The 15,974-nt window shown below is 41.8% G+C and overlaps 1 protein-coding gene across 3 annotated transcripts in view; it reads left to right on the top strand.

Annotated features, from left to right (window-relative positions):
* Positions 1-15,974, top strand: part of HIVEP2 (HIVEP zinc finger 2) — a 197,020-nt gene that overhangs the window by 49,065 nt on the left and 131,981 nt on the right. For all 3 annotated transcript variants that reach the window (XM_083176539.1, XM_083176540.1, XM_083176541.1), the window contains exon 2: positions 807-939. The gene's annotated coding sequence lies outside the window, so the exon portion shown is untranslated. The remainder of the gene's footprint in view (positions 1-806; positions 940-15,974) is intronic.

The raw sequence follows: 15,974 nt of genomic DNA, 5'->3' as shown, positions 1-15,974 counted from the left end.
CGGCTTGTCGGCGGGGACCCGGGGTCACCGCTGCCTGCCCGCACCCCCCCTAACCCTGTCCGTCTCCCTGAAGCGGAGACGGACAGGGTTCCCGTCGCCCCAACGACGGAGATTGAGACGCGTGTGCGCGTGAGACGCACGCGCGTCTCAGTCAGATGGCGAGCCGGGCTGCTGGCGGATCGCCAGCGGTGACGTTCTAGCGATTCGCCAGCAAAGAAGAGCCTGGCCCCATCTGTACATCATCAGTAACTGCATGTTCAGCAGGGGGCCAGGTGATGCCACTTGATGATCTCGTTAACTATATGGTTCAGTATGTATGCCATCTATATCATTCGTCCGGGAGCTCTGACGATATTGTTAAGGATATCGTTCATTAACAATATCGTATAGTGTGTACCCAGCTTTAGACACTCCCAGTGCAAGTACCCTATATTATACTAAGTACCCTATATTATATTCCCTAGTGCCACTGTATATGTGGACATTGACTGTTGCATCAAATCACAATCAGTGTAGTTCTAGTTACAATATAGCTATTGCCTGGAACAGCAGATTGAGCCTGACAGATCTAGTTAATGATACAGTTATTCCTGGCTTGTTGTGTATGGGGGAGGAAAGAGACTGTCCTTGTAAAGCTGTAAAGCTGCATAGTGATGAGCAGTTGCACTGATAAAGAATGAGTGTGAACCCTACTGAGTATAACCTGCTGCTTGTAGCAAGTAGGACTTTTTAGTTTGAATATATATTTGTACTGTTGTGTGTTGTGGCTTTTATATTCCATTTACCAATGTATGTTTTGTTTCCAGCTGCCAGCTCAGTTCATGGAAATATAAAGGACACAGCCCCCAGACATCACGGTTGGTTGTTCCAGTGACATGACCTGCAAGATTAGTTGTCTTCTTAGACATCCTGAGACATATGAATACCGTAACTAAACCTGTAAGTACATTTTAGTGAAATCTGATTTACTCTGAGCTATAATTGTCGCTGCTAAAACTAACCGTATTCTCAAAATAGATGATAGATATTGGTATTGTTGCAAGGATGGGCGGCCATCAGCGCTCCAGCTGTTCCTGAGCTTCAGGAGTAACAGATGGAGGGAGGGTTACGAGCATTCCATCAGAGCTTTAAAGAGACACTAGCGCTAAATTCAGTTTGCATGAAAAATATATTGTAACTTTTTTTATAAATGCATTTTTTGATTGAAGCTTCATTTGTGCCATAAATTATACAGCAAAGCAATAATACAGTAGGTAATGTCAAATGGGCAACATCACTACTTTTTCATTTTGGGTGATCTGCCTGATATCAGCATATCAGCAATATAATTGTACTGTCTGCATGACTGATCCACAAATATTAATAGGGCATACTGAATCATCCAGCCCGTCCATCTGATGCAGTTTTTTTTCCAGTTGCTGATTGGGCAGTATGTAGTATTGGGCAGCCAGACACTTTTCCTGCTCCTCAACAAGAGAGATGTGGGGGAATGACTCTTCTAGCTGTTGTGATGAAAACAGGGGATTGGGTGGGAGCCCAATGCCCCATACCTGTGAGGCCGTGCAGCTTTACTGCGTGGCCGTGTCTCTACCCGTGGGGCCATGGCCCTTTCCACTATGTATGTTCCCGCATCGGGTGTCACCACAGCGATGGTGTACAGCAAGTTGTAAGTTCAGTACTAGCTGTAAATATAACAACTACACCTTTGTGCAATACTGTAGATCTCTAAAAACATCAATGGCAGTGTTATGAGCAATATCGTGTCCCATAAACAGTATGCGTACATATATCAAAGGGTCCAGTAATGGGATCAACATATGTCCTCTATTTCTGTTTAAATATTTTTATACACTCAATTGGCTAGTACAGCTCACGTTTCTCTTTGTAGTAGAGCCAGTTTTATTTTACAATTATATTGGCGTAGTGTTAGATTGGTTACTGTTCTGTGACTGTGAAATGTGTAATACACCATGAGCAGCATAAAATTGTATAAACCCGTGAGAACACCATAACCATTCCCACATGGAATCATCATTCAATAGGTAGGGTTTAGCTATGTTCAATACAACAGCCTTTCTCTGTTACATGTATAACAGTTATTAGAAAATGTGCTGTTCAAAGTGGAGACATTCCTTTTGGTGGCGTTTATGGAGGTTATAGAGTCTTGGTGTTGCTACTGTGAGTTGAGAAGAATTTATACCAGATTTCACCTGTTACTAATACTGATTGTGGGAAGTACCTCATTAATGGGCATTTATTTGGTTCAATTAATATCAATATCAATTAATTGTTCCTTATTAATATATTATCTTAGAGAAACTGTTGTTTTACATTATGTTGACGTTTGGCTCTTTTCCGGTTCTAGTATATACAGTAGTGTAAGCCAAAATAGCAACAATTATGCAATACATATAATACATCTATCTAGCTATCTATATTATCTTGGAGAAGTGTGCTGGATAAATCTACTTAATTGCCGATCAGGGACAGTGTTCTCACTGGAGTACACTGGCCCTGACAGATCGCTCACACAGAGCTCTGCAGCCCTGTATGCTGCAATCCACATTGCTCAGATCGCTCAGCAGAATCTCCTCATGTGTAGGCCCCATAACTCTCTCTGCACATGTTACATTGGGTGTGGATCATTAGGTCACCATCATTTTGGTCGCCAGTCATTAGGTCGACACCATTAGATCGACATGCATTCAGGTGGACATAAGTCTAGGTCGACATGCAGGAAGGGTGACAGGAGTCTAGGTCGACAAGGTTATTAGATCGACAGGGTCATTAGGTCAACATGGGTCAGGTCGACAGTCAAAAGGTCGACATGGGGTTTTCACATTTTTTTTGTCCCGAATGTCAACACAGTTGACATGGACACTGAAACGTATCACCTCACCATGCTTCGGGCACGGTGCCTCGCTACGCTCGGCACACTTCTTTATTCTCCCACCACGCCCTAGTGGATGGTAGGGCATGAAATACCGTATGTCGGCACATGTCGGCTCAAAAAAAATGTGAAAACACCATGTCGACCTTCTGACTGTTGACCTAAACCATGTCGACCTAATGACCCTGTCAACCTAATGGTGTCGACCTAATGACTGTGAACCAACATGATGGTGACCCAATGACCGTTTCCCATTACATTTGCCCCACCTGCAGTACAGCATTGTTTTGTCTATCTGCAACATTTCCAGCCTTGCTAACAGGTCTGAATTAGGCCCAAAGTCCAATGTTGGACATTCCCTTTACATAGTTATTCAATTATTCCTCATTCCTTGCCAGCTTTGACAAAACTACTGCTAAGAAAGAAGAGCAAACGCCTGATTGGTTACAGTATGTTACAGCACAATGAGCTGTTTGCTCAATAGTATTCCAACTCTGTCAATTGCACCAAAGTCACTTATGTCTTTAGTTTACTGCAATAAGACTATTAAAAACATAAGGGCCACACTTCTAAATGAGAGCCCATATATTATAAATGTATACCACATATGCATTTCATATGTTAAATATATTTTCAATAAAATGACCTGCTACAGAACTAGAATCCCATGTGTAAGCCCATATTGTGCCAACATAAACTGTCTCTGGCTACAAATCCATTCCCGGTAGTGGGCAAACGAGTTTCTGGCACCAGAAAGTGCCTTATGACATGTCTCTGCTTAGAGGATTTAACCAGTCATCTTTTTCAAAGAAAACTGAGTCATTTACCAGAAAGAAAATGGACAAATATTGTGCATATTGTGACTATAGAAGAAGTTAGAGACAGTCTGTGACATGGCAGTTAGTACCTGATTGACTGGTACTTTATTTATCTCCACTTTGTCACTCTCCAAGGCTTAGTACATCTGCCCCCATAATATGAAGTTCAAAAACATAAGCAGGCGTGTCATTTGCCTATGGTATACGGCAGTGGTGTCCAACTGATGGCCCTCCAGCTGCTGTGGAACTACATGCCCTGCACCAGATTTTATATAATGGGTTGCTAAAACTGTGGCAGGGCATGCTGGGACGTGTAGTTCCACAACAGCTGGAGGGCCATGAGTTTGACACCACTAGTATAGGGGCTCAACAATTTCTAGGTCGACAGTTACTAGGTCGACTACTAATGGTCGACAGTGACTATGTCGACACCTACAAATGGTTGACATACCATAGGTCAACATTGACACAAGGTCGACACAAGCTTAATGTCAACGTTGACATGGTTGACACTCAAAAGGTCAACATGAGTTTTCAAGTTTTACGTGTCTGTCAACATGGACACCATATAAGAGTATCGCTACGCTTGCCATGCTTCGGGTACGATGCCTCACTGCACCCGGCACACTATTATACTCAAAACCATGTGTCAACCAATTGAGTCTCGACCATTTGCCATAATCTACCAGTATGGTTTTGAAAATCGGATCCCCTGGTGAAAATTCAAGTAAACAGGAGATCGTACAAACTGCAGGATGTAAAATGGACATTTTACTTGTTTCCGTGTTTTTATGTGCTTTGGTGCCATCAGCATTGAGTCACTTGCCATAAATCTGGGCAGTGGTGAATGCTGCCATTAAGACATTTTACCAGCATGTTTATTTTAGTCTGCAGGGAAACATTGTGTCCCCCCTATAGTTCTAATTATCTCTTAAATTCACAGATGCTTTCAAAAGGTACATCATGCTCATGTAAATGGAGTAAAAGCCGACTGCATACAATTTTTGCTTTGCGTTTCATGTGGACACAAGATGCTTATCCTTGTTATCTGTGATACAGCATGCAATGCTAAAGCTTTAGACACCTTGTCACCTGTGACATTGTGATTTCTGTGGCGCAGTCTAATTTGCAACAGACCTATTCATGATGCAGTCAGATAACAGACAGGCTTTAGGAGGGCCACATTGGGCTGAGGGATCTTTTCAGTGATGGTTCCAATAGTAAGTCACAGGCTTCTGTCTTGTACTGTGATCATTGGACTATTTAATCACACAAAGTCACACAAAGTACATAACAGTCACTGGTTATTGCTGAAAGACGTTTCAGAGGAAATAATGGCATTGTAAAACATAATGATTGCGTGACCAGTGTGATAAACCTGTATTGGTGTTTGTGTAGTGTTTGTGTGGTAACCACAATATTTATTTAGGAAAATAAGCTGTATTTTTCTACCTGAGACTATCTTTGTGCCAGTATTCTTGCAATTTTGTCTACTTCATCTTCTACCTTAGCGTCTAATGGGGCAACAAATCTCCACATGTGTAGGCCCCTTAAATGGTTCCAGTCATCCATTCTCACAGTAGGACTAAAACATTTGACTTGATCAACAGTTGAGAGTTATTAGGTTCTTAATGTGTATAATTCTTGAGATTTCGTACGGTTTATATAACTGTACAAATAACAGAATAAAACTGAAATCTAACCTCCTTTCATTAAATGGATATCATTATATTTTCAATGCGGTTGCTATAAAAAGAAATGCAGTTGATCCTGCATTGAATTATGTTTGATAGCGAGTGCAGCCCCTGCATGTTTGGAAATGGTGATGATAAAAACATATTGACCATCAAGGTAAAAGCAGAATAATTAGCACAATTTAGAAAAAAGCATAATTTGGGCACAATGTCTTGCTCGGAAGTAAAGGTTTTCACATTGGTTTCCGTGCTGGCATACAACACAAGAGGTTCAGCTCCATGGAAACAAGAAGAGTGCTTGCATTGAAAAATACAAATGAATGGATGATAAATAATAGTCTGATGTACTATTCTCTGTAATGGCTACTAGAAAATTGTTCCTGCCAGTGCATTTTTCACACAGATTCTTTTCTTGCCATTCTATAAGGTTTTCGGGCTGTGTTCATGTAGATTTGTTTTTGCGTAATGTGTTTATATTTGTGTACAAAAGGTAAAATTACACTGATTGCAAAAATATTTTCATAACAATAATCATTATAGTAAACTTTATTAGACTAATAGATTGATCAAATATATTAGCATCTGTTGTATGCTACACTAATATATACCTCCCGGTGTTATAGTCCTGATGAGCTTTGCCATGCTTTTCCAATAGAGACAGCAATGTCCCAACTAGCCTGAACGGTTGGGAGGTATATCCCATTCAAAGCTGCTTTGCATACAAAAACAGCAGTGGGCGCACCTCCATTATTGTGCAATATACAAAGTTTGGCTTTATGGACAGGAGAGGACTAATGGCCCAGACTCTAGCACACTAGCACAGACTCTTGATGGCCCAGACTGATGCCATTGTTGTTACCGGAGAACACTGGGCCTGACAGATCGCTCAGCACACATCGCTGACATATCGCTCAGACTGCTCAGCAAATCTCTACGTGTGTAGGCCCTGTAACACTTTGCTTTACACACTGTACCTATCTGAAAATAGGGCAGGTATCATAGGATGATTACTCACTCCCGCTGAGTCCATTGTCATCTAACAGAGGGGCATCATCACACGCTTATCTGTCTAGTTTATGCTTTTGGTGTAGGCAACTGATATACAGGTTGAGTATCCCTTATCCGAAATGCACGGGACCACAATCATTTTGGATAAGGGATTTTTCCGGTCTTTGGAATATTTTTTTTCTTCCATACTTACCTGGTCCCCTGGTGGTGCCCCGATGGTCACCCGACTTCCCCGGCATCCACGGCGGCCCTCAAGATCCTCTTCAGTGGCATCTCCGGCCCCAGGGGTGCATTGCGCGAGTGAGTGGGGGCGCAATGCACCCCTGGGACCAGTGATGCCGCTGAAGAGGATCCTTAAGTCTGGAAACGAGGTAAGTATGAAAAAAGGGGGGGGGGACACCAAAATATTCTGAAAAACCATGGTTTTTGGAATATTTAGTTTTTTGGAATAAACAGCTATAGGGAGACCTGACCCATAGTAGCATTATAATAGCCTGTGGGAATGTCAAAATAGTAATCCCTTTATGGTGTAGCAGATTGTTGATATTCTCAGTTACTATAACATTATTGTGGTATAATTACCGGTATGTCATAGAAACATAGAATTTGAGGACAGATAAGAACCATTCGAGCCCATCGACTGACTCTCTCTCTCTCTCTCTCTCTCTCTCTCTCTCTCTCTCTCTCTCTCTCTCTCTCTCTCTCTCTCTCTCTCTATATATACTAGAATGTTTAGTTGAAGCTCTTGTGGAACCTGTTAGATAGATGCATTCATTTTTAAATCAACTGAAATACTTTAATTATACAGAATTAGTCTCCAGTCATTTCATTATGTGACCTATGAAGAAAACTTATTGCTCCAAGATATAATTATATGTACCTTGCCAAGTGAATAAATACTTAAGTAATATTGTCTGTGTTTATTTGTAGTTAATTAAGAGAGTATTTTCTTTTGCTGAACATAGATACTTCCTGAGTAATTCTATTTTTATATTAGTAAGAAAAGGAAATCTGAAAAATGTCCAAGGCAGTGAAGACTGTGCAGGATACTGTTATTTCTGCTGACTGCCAATCAAAGCAGGTCATGCTTATGTTATATTGGTGTAGAGTGAATGAAATCTTTCAATTCCCTATCGAGGGAAGCCTTTTTAGTCCTATGTCCTATTATTTATCATTTATTTTGTTACATTTTACAATAATTGACTTTGCTTAACTGTACCATTCTTAATAAATAATTCTTAGCTACTACATGTTCAAATAATGTAAAATTTGCCAAAAATTCAATTGGTACAAATCCTGTTGTCACAGTAGGTGGTGGCCCCTTTCACCAATTTGGAGGCAGTGCCATAACCCTCATTGCATCTTACATTGGAAGACAGAAGATTGGTCAAGCGCCACACTCCTAACGTAACACTTAATCAGTAGCTAGACGTTTTCTTCATATCAGTGGTTACTGTGGGATTAGAGGGGCCCAATGAAGGCCTTGAAGTGGCTGGATGATTGACAATATGCATCCCGCCCTCCATCCTATGACTTCTCTGGTCTTGTGCTCTCTAAGCCATCACCTAGTGATGCCATTTTAGGAGTGTCACTCCCTGGGTTCTCTTCACACTGGGGCCAGCCAAGCATGCTGGCAGCTTTTGGCAAGAAATGCTGCAGTGACTCCCAATCTCCTAACTATAAAGGGAACACTGCTGCCTGCAGATAATACAGTGCCCGAAAAGAGGGAGGAATGCATTACATTACTTAATTAGGTCCAGATGTACTAAGCTTCAAAAGGTGATAAAGCTGAGAGTGATACCAGCCAATCAGCTACTAACTGCTATGCTATGCGCTGTGTTTGAAAATTACAGTTAGGGGCTAATTGTCTGGTTTGTTTATCACTCCATGCTTTATCACTTTGAAACTCAGTACATCTGGCCCTCAATATTTTAGGCACTTATAAAACAGTAAATGAGTAACAGGGCTTAAACCAGTGTCAGTAACCAGACCTGGAAAAAAATAATCTGTTTTATAGCTTTTTTAAAATAATAATCATCATTGTTATCATAATCATCATCATAACATCAACTATATATATGCACGCACACACGCACACACGCACGCACACACACACACACACACACACACACACGCAGACACCTACTCGCCATGTGTGTTTTGTTACTGACAGTGAATATATTGTGTTGGATTACCATTCCCTTTTATTACTGACAGTGGTAATTGTGTTTTATGTTGGATTACCATTCCCTTTTCCCATTGATTAAAGTAACAGCTCAACTGGAAGAATAAGTATATCTTCCGTGGTAATATTTGAACAGATGTTTTTCAGGCAAATTATCTGTTCTGACCACACAGTTGTAGACGAGACAAACGCAAAGTAGTGATTAAAGTCATAAACATGATTTGAGGCCTGAGTGTTAAACCCAACCACTGTCTTCTGCATTGAAGGCAACTTTATCATCTTGGCACCACTCGTTACTCTTTGCTTGGCAGAAATGCTCACTGTAACTGAAAACAAGGTAGTCAGTGTTCACTAAATAGGGATGTGTTCTACTGCAGGTCACCTGAATTAGGGCTGGAACATGCACCAGTGGGCCCCATAGCCAGTATGTGTTCTTTGATTAACTCTATGCCAGAATATAATACATTCAAGCTGGAAAAGGTTGGCATTTCAGTAGCAAGTTGGATTGGACTAATAAAGTAAATGTAAAAAAAAAGTATTTTCACAGAAAGAATGGATAAAAAAATATTGTCACATGTTAAACGACTTTAACATATTCCATTTACATGCACCATTTGTAGAGCCATAAGATATAGCTTTAATGTAGCCCAATATTACTGGTTATGCCTTGTGCCCAGTTGGATTAGATATGTAAGATATCAGCACTTCAGGGCAGTGTAAAGTGGCAACTGTAAGTGATCACTGAGTTGTGCAGTGGGAACCAGTCACTGTCCAGCTACAGCATGTATACAGTATGTTGTCTCTTGCAGTAACAACAAAAGATGCATTGCTCAGACTTCTGGGTGTTGCAAAACACCTATTTCTAAATCACTAATAAAGCATGGCACTACTATTTGTTTATTCTGCTGTCAGATAGTTGTAGTCATCAAAACCTCTTTAGTCTGAATGAACTAGTCATAACAAACAGGAGAGCATTGGTCGCAATTATAAATCTTTATTGTGTTAAGTTGTAAGCTGTTTTAATACATTGCTATTGTCATGTTATGGTATTGATAAACACTATTTGGCTTGCACTTTTCAATCAGGGACACGTGCTGCGATTACATTACAAATATTTTTTTTTTTTTTGCATATTTAGAGTTTAAATAGTTTAAGTATTTCACATTAGGAAGAGTTGTTTACCTGTAATTTCAATCATATGTGTTTTTTCAGGTAGTATTTTGAATAAATCGTTATTTACAGTATACAGTGCACATGCATTACACAGCACTTAACAGAGAATATTTAGTTATCCATCTGTATTCCCTACCACATGTATACATACACATATACACTAACGCGTTTCTTTCTACAATTAACCTGCTAGTATGTTTTTGGATTGTGTGAGGAAACTGGAGCACTTATAGGAAAACACAAGGAGATCACACAAAGGGATTCTGTATGAAATCCTGACGGTCAAAATCCCGACAGGGTCAAAATCCTGAATGGGTCAAAATACCGACAAGGACAAAATCCCGACATGGACAAAATCCCGTCATTTAAAATCCCGACAGGGTCAAAATCCCGACATATAGAATGTGCAGGTGAAACAGTCTACATGACTTTCGGTCGACAGGTGCGAGGTCGACATGGTTTTTTTCACTGTTTTTTTACCTGAATGTCGACACAGTCGACATGGACACAGTTGCAAGTGAACCGCAGCCCCTCGCATCGCTCGCTTTGCACGCAATGCTTCGGGCACGGTGCCTCGCTGCGCTCGGCACACTATTTTATTCTCCCACCACGCCGTAGTGGATGGTAGGGCATGAAATACCACCTGTCGGCACATGACGGTTATAAAAACAGTGAAAAAAACCATGTCGACTTCGCACCTGTCGACCGAAAGTCATGTAGACTGTTTCACCTATACATTCTATATGTCGGAATTTTGACCCTGTCGGGATTTTAAATGTCGGGATTTTGACTATGTCGGGATTTGAAATGTCGGGATTTTGACCCATTCAGGATTTTGACCGTCGGGATTTTGACTGCATCCCCACACAAGGGCTATTTGCTAGGCTGTGTACACTCACAGCCTAGCGAACAGGTAAACACCACCCAAGCGAACGCCAGCTGCCCCCACCGAGCAAATCCCCGCATTTGCATGTAAGGGGATGTGTACACTTTTTTTTCTGTTCGCAAATAAAAGTCAGTCTCACCTGGTGGCGGGAGCCAGAGCCGGACTGGCAATCTGGCACTTCTGACAAATGCCAGAAGGGCCGATGGCCAGGTGGGCCGAATTTGTGCTGTGCGAGCGGCTACCAGTCTCCGACTGGTTTGCAAAAACATGGCCGCCGGCCTCCTGCACTGAGGACATTTCTAGTGCAGGAGGCCACTACAGAGAGAGTGGTGTTGTGGGCCTGATATAGGTGTGCATGCCACCTTACTTACAGCCTGTGTGCTCCTCTAGTGCCTGCAGCCCGCCTCAGTGTCCGGCGTCGAGAACAGGTAAGAGAAAATGTACAGGGGGAGCCTGGAGCCTGTGGTGTCCTGTGATTAAACAGGCAGAGCAGCCTGTGGGGATCCGTTAATTATACAGGGGGGGAGCAGCCTGTGGGGTCCTGTTATACAGGGGGAGCAGCCCGTGGGTTCCAGTTAATATTATACAGGGGGAGCAGCCTGTGAAGTACCGTTATACAAAGGGAGCATCCTTTGGGGTCCTGTTATTATTATTATTATTATTATTATTATTATACAGGGGGGGCATCCTGTGGGTTCCTGTTATTATTATTATATGGGGGGAGCAATCTGTTGTGTGCTGTTATTATACAGGGGGAGCAGCCTGTGGGGTCCTGTTATTATTATTATTATTATTATTATTATTATAATTATACACGGGGAGCAGCCTGTGGGGTCCTGTTATTATTATTATACAGGGGGAGCAACCTGTGGGGTCCTGTTGTTGTTATTATTATTATTATTATTATTATTATTATATGGGGGGAGCAACCTGTTGTGTGCTGTTATTATACAGGGGGAGCAGCCTGTGGGGTCCTGTTATTATTATTATATGGGGTGAGCAACCTGTTGTGTGCTGTTATTATACAGGGGGAGCAGCCTGTGGGGTCCAGTTATTATTATTATTATATGGGGGGAGCAACCTGTTGTGTGCTGTTATTATACAGGGGGAGCAGCCTGTGGGGTACTGTTATACAAAGGGAGCATCCTGTGGGGTCCTGTTATTATTAATATTATACAGGGGGAGCAGCCTGTGGGGTCCTGTTATTATTATTATTCAGGGGGAGCAGCCTGTGGGGTCCTGTTATCATTATTATATGGGGGGAGCAACCTGTTGTGTGCTGTTATTATACAGAGGGAGCAGCCTGTGGGGTCCTGTTATTAATATAATACAGGGGGATCAGCCTGTTTTGTCCTGTTATTATTCAGGGGGAGCAGCTTGTTGTGTCCAGTTATTATACAGGGGGAGCAGCCAGTGGGGTCCAGATTGTGTGATATTCTGTAATGGGCATTACGGTGTGTTCCATAATATGTAATTGGCATTACGGTGTGTTCCATATTGTGTAATGCTCCTTTTTCTGATGTCACGCCTGCTTTCCATGAGACCATGCCCACTTTTTGCCACGTGGCTTTGCCGCGCCAGGGTCCCACATACTACAGGTGGGCTTGTGGGCTCAAAATGCCAGGGCCGATTTCTGGTACCAGTCCGGCCCTGGCGGGAGCTGATGTCATGTGACGTCAGCAGTCCAACCCAAGCAGGCATCGACATGCCTGCGTTCCAAGGAGAACACCCAGATTTTTCATGGGGACACCCATAAAACACCTGGCGTTCTCCTGCTGCTGGCCCCTGCTCACCCCCTTCCCTCCCATGGCTGTGCGAAAGGCATTTGCACAGGGGGGTCTGATGCTTATATTCGCCCGTGCAGACCCACACCATTGGAAACATCGACCCGACCGATCAAACCTGAATCAGGCCCAAACTCCACTCATATGGAGCAATGGTGGCTATTGAACTGAAGATCCCAGTGCGTTACGGCAATGATGCTAACCATATGCCAACCATGTGTTCCAATATAGATACATAGTTTCATGTGCAGATACGGCACTGTTTTTCACATAATATTTTACTTTATCTTAAGCTGTTTTATATGCACCTGCTGTAAGTACTGCTGGAAGTATTAGGTTGCATGCATTTCCCATATGTACCAATCTTTGGAGCTTGGACCCATTAGGCAACATCATCTACAGATGGCTCTTTTCAGAAGATACATGCTTACCAGCACAAAGATACATGGCAGCAGTGGCTATGTATAATAGGTGCAGGGTGTTCCGCACACCCTGTGACAAAATTCTTCTAGATTTACCTTTCCTGTGTTCCACATCAGCAGCGGCTGCACAAATTACCAGAAAACTGGAGTTCTGGACATTTTCCCAGAGTTTTGCACTACCCAATTCAAACTACATTTTTAAATATATGAATCCCTTTAGACTCCATTCCATATACATATTTGGATTAAAATTGTCAGGTTTTAAGGAAGTATTAAATTCTCTTTAATATATATAGAAATAAGTAGTAAAATTGTGTAGTGTTAAGTTGTACTTGTTCATGACCTCGTAGGGGCCTACTGCTGACTGTAGCTGCAGACATCCCCAACTTAGCATACTACTGATATGGGTAGGGGTGTCTGAGGACAGCTTCACAAGTGCCACACCAGACTGACAGAACATGTGCAACACACACACAAATGTGAATGTATTTCTTGGACATGGAGCTAAAAATAATTAGCACTAGTATTTTTAGCTAGACAAGAAAAGCAAAAACAGTGTTTGTCTGAGGCCTCATGGGCACAAGCTCCTTCCTGCCTGTATAACTAGGTGGATTTATGGCCATGTTTTTTTCTCATAAAGCCCTGTGCAATCATTATGCAGGGGTTTATTGATGCAATACTGAACTGAAACATGAATGCAGCCATTTCGCTTCATATTTTTTCTAGAACATCATGGGGCTGATATACCACACTGCTTTGTGTGCCATGCTTTGCATTTTTTAGCGCTGAAGCCAGTGGGCATAAATACATAATTGGGCACATTATGGACACAGAGTTTAATAAGGTGCGGGTTTACATAAGTGGAGATGTTACTTATACAGTAGCAACCAGATTCCACTTATTATCTTCTAGAACAGCGGTTCCCAACCTGGGGTAGTCGTACCCCTGGGGGTACTCTGCGGACCAATTGGGGTTACTTGAATTCAATATCGGTAATGTCGCATGAAGAAGAAGTCACCCAATGGTGGAAGAAATCTTCCATCTCCATGTTGCATCACTTCCAGTTCTGTCTGCAGCGTCATTAGCGTCTTTTCGTGCTTTCGCCTGACCAGCAATCCACTGGGCGCTACCCACGCTGCCGTCAGACATCAGTATTCAGCTGACACATGTGGAGGAAGTACAGGTTTTATTTCTACAGGCATTAGCAGGAACCCCAAAGACATACACAGCCAGCGGTCAGACACAGAGGGACCCGATTCCTGATCGCACACTTCTCCTCTGCTACTCCCTCATATAAGGACACGCATACCACTCACTTCCACTCCACTCTCAAGTATTGTGGATATTTAAAATAGAAAGGAGGGGGTACTCATAAATTAAAAGCCTAATCAAGGAGAGAAAAAAGGTTGGGAACCACTGTTCTAGAAGGTGCTAAATAAACAATAAGAAGGATATGATTAGTTGCTTTGGGTAACATTTCCACGTTTATAAACCCACACCCCAAAGTTATTTATGGCTGGTGAGGCAGAATGGGGGTGTGAAGGGGTGTTCTCCCATAGGCATAGTACTATCAGAGCATGGGGATGCTGTGTGCCTAAAACAATGAGATTTGCTTCATTGTAGCACACCCCCTCCATACTGACCTGTGATTCACAGTATTATCTACTCTTAAGGTGCGTACCCACGGTAAGATATAGTGCAAAATCTAGCACACTATCTAGCTAGTTTCGAATAGCATGCTAGATAGTGCACTATATCTTACCGTGTGTACGCACTATCCGGCGTTCGATGCGCGCTCCGGCCGGTTGTCTGGGAGGGAGCTGCTCGGGTGAGCATGCAACTCAATCTGGCTAGAAAGCATAAGATAGTATAGTGTAGTACAGCTGTGATGTCATATCGTATATGATATCTTATGCACATTGTACGTTATTTTAAGCACAAATCTTATGCTTTTTGACCACAGGGACATTCCTGGGTAATCGTATACAATATCATACGGAACATAAATCGTACCGTGGGTACGCACCTTTACTGCCCAATAGCTAGCATGCTTGGGGAGTTGCTACACCTTCCTCGCCCCACTCCTACACTGATTAAGCTGTTACTTGTTGGAATTTTCTGGCTTCCTTGATAAAGGTCCCTGGCAGATTCATTTTGCAGATTAAAGCACTGGACTTCTTTGGTGAACATTTGAACTAGTCAGTGCTGTTTATTACCCCTTTGGGGATTCCCTTTGGTATTGCTTAGTACTTATTTTACAGTATTCCTAAAAGGTACCCCAGCAGACAACTGGTCTTAAATGGTGAGAGTGCAGGGCTGAGAGTGTAGGTTATAAAATATATATATATATATATATATATATATATTATATAGGTAAGTAATGATGAGCGTCACTCCAGGGGACTTGACGTCACTCCAGGGGACTTGTATTTTTCTCAAGACAACATGCTCCTATAAACTGTTCAGTTTATAGGAGCATGTTGTCTTGAGAAAAATACATTTATGTATTGAAACGTCGACCTGCTTTACATGTATCCTGATTGAGTTTTTGAGATAAAAAGTATTTCTATATCAAGTCCCCTGGAGTGACGCTCATCATTACTTACCTGTCTTACACCAGCGATGGCACCCGGGGCATTTGCCTAGTACTGTATTTGTGAGAGTGACGATTCTCTTGCTTCATATATATATATATATATATATATATATATATATATATATATATATATATATATATATATATATATATATATATATATATAAATTAGTTTTCTTTCAAATTGTATGTGATCTGAGCACTAAGAAGCATAGTGTGAATCTTAATTTTGTGTAGAACTACTGAATGGTACATAGTACATATACAGTAGAATCCTTACTCTGAAATGTAAATACATTGTGCACCTTAAGCACAGGGAGGGATGACAGGGCTGTAATGTTTATATCACTGTTATGTTACCTAGGTAAGGTGCTGTTATGCACAGGTCTCTTGGGCCAGAAATATTGCTCACTGTTTGCAGTATTAAAACTAGAATATCAGGCCATTCCGGTATCCCCTATCACTTCTCTAGCATAAAGCTTGAGATGTCTAATTTCCTTTTGTTTTTCCTCCACCTG

This window comes from Crinia signifera, chromosome 3 (genome assembly GCF_055691185.1).
Source record: "Crinia signifera chromosome 3, ASM5569118v1, whole genome shotgun sequence".
In the NCBI taxonomy this organism is placed as follows: Eukaryota; Metazoa; Chordata; class Amphibia; order Anura; family Myobatrachidae; genus Crinia; species Crinia signifera.
Note: the sequence above shows the minus strand (reverse complement) of the source record. Positions and strands in the feature narration are given on the sequence as shown.